The sequence below is a fragment of the Cyprinodon tularosa genome, unplaced genomic scaffold (assembly GCF_016077235.1).
Source record: "Cyprinodon tularosa strain WSP-4 unplaced genomic scaffold, ASM1607723v1 ctg234, whole genome shotgun sequence".
NCBI classification, from domain to species: Eukaryota; Metazoa; Chordata; class Actinopteri; order Cyprinodontiformes; family Cyprinodontidae; genus Cyprinodon; species Cyprinodon tularosa.
Genome location: NW_024038875.1, coordinates 634,706 through 636,835, shown reverse-complemented (window position 1 = coordinate 636,835; position 2,130 = coordinate 634,706).

Here is a 2,130-nt window from a genome sequence, read left to right as displayed (position 1 = left end):
GATTCAAACACATTGGGTACCTATAATAATTTTGGTTTGATCTCTGTTCTTAAATGTATTTTATTTTGCTTTATTTTATCACATTTTGAAAAAGATTATTTAGCAATAAATTGTAACCACTGCAACACAAATTATATCCAGCTTTCATTTTTTGTAACCATTATCTATCCACTAAACCAGGGGTCACCAACGTGATGCCCGCGGGCACCAAGGGGCCCTCAAGGACCACATGGGGTGCCCTCAGCATCTTATGAAAACAGAGCAACTTACCAGTGGACTAAGTTTGAATGTTATTTTTTGCTGCTGCTGTTATGTTTTATCATTTATAGAGTGTTTCATCATATCAGTCATTTAAAACATATAAGCATTTACAGGGATTTCAAAATTACAATATCTAGAGGCAAATTAGAAATGTAAAGAAACAATAGAAATATGTTTATTATCTATGAAGTTTAGGTGAACGCGGACTCCTCCAGTTCATAGGTCAATATTAGTAGCCCATCCTGTGACTCAGTACCCATGAAGTAGCTCCTATTCATAAAAAGGTTGGTGACCCCTGCACTAAACTATCTCAATAGTTTCAGTCCCACAGAGGTGCTTGAAATTATAAAAAGAAACTGTATATTTCTTTTTAGTGAAACTATGAGGTAACAGAGGTTCTTGTTTTTGTTTAGGATACCTTGTTCCCTTGGATTGTTGAAAACCTGGGTTTGGTATGATATCATTAAGGTTTGAGTTAAATATCATTCAAAGCAATCATTAAACTTTACATTCCTAATTAGAAAATGGTAAATGGCCCGTACTTATTTAGCGCATTTTTTCAAGTCAGGAGACTTGAACAAAGCCCTTTACACTACATTCAGTCATTCACCCATTCACGCAAACACTCACACACTGAAGGTGGCAAGCTACACTACAGCCACAGCTGCTCTGGGGCTCACTGACAGAAGTGGGGCTGCCATACACTGGCACCACCGGGCTCTCTGACCACCATCAGTTGACAATACAGGTGAAGTGTCTTGCCCAAGGACAACACGACACTGAAAGTCGGAGGCTAGAACCGTCAATCCTTCTACCAAATCCATATGATATACATATATGTATATCATAAAGGTTTGTTTGTTTTGCTTTATGTATACATACATATATGAAAAACAAAATAATTACAGAGTAACAAATTCTGGCAACAAAATTTACTCCATAAAAGTACATTTTGTTTAAGACTTTATTTAAGCAAATGTAAAAGAGTAAACGTAAGTATTTACTTCGCACCTAGGGGTACGAAATGGTACAAAATTTCCTAATGGGGAAGTTTTTCTCAGATGAAAAAAACTACCCTAAATGTATAAGAAATAGAAGCAATCAATGCTCATTGTATCATGTATTGCATTTTCTATGATATCAATTTTCTTTTCTGCCCCAATCATGGCCTCACTGTGAAGGCCGAAGATGAAACAATAAATCAATTTCATACGACAGTATGTACTGGAATAGAAATCATAACTCATTGGACCACTTTTATTTCTTATCTTTAGAATTTCATTACAACAGTGATTTAAATATCAAGGCCATGCACTTTTAGGTTCTGCTGTGTTGCGATAGAACCATGGGTCTGCAACCTGCAGCTACAACACTGACACTATGACTTATGCATTAATCCAGTGGTTCTCAACCGTTTCTTGGTGCCACCCATTGATTTAAATGGTTGGAAATTTTAAAAAGACATTCAATTGCATAAAATATTGCAGAAAAAAAAAATCTGTAACAAAACTGACATCCCCATTGATATATTTTTTAATTACCTATTCAACTATACCTCCACTACAATTACACTGCCCCTGTTGGCTCCTGTCTAGAACCGCCCATGAGAAATGTGCCTGTTTACTTATGGGTACACAAGGAGTTTATTTACAAGTAAGAATTTGAAGCCGCCTGTTAAGCTATGTGATAAAAACGATTAAAAAAAAGTTTAAAGGACGCAAAAAGAACAGAAATCCTCTTTATTTCTCCTTACAGGTTAAGGTAAACCCTCTACCTTGCCCGCCCACCAATCAGAGCGCCGCTCCGCTCAACATCAGCCAATCAGGAGACAAGTCTAACCATCGCCTTCGATTCTTCTCTCTGTGAAAG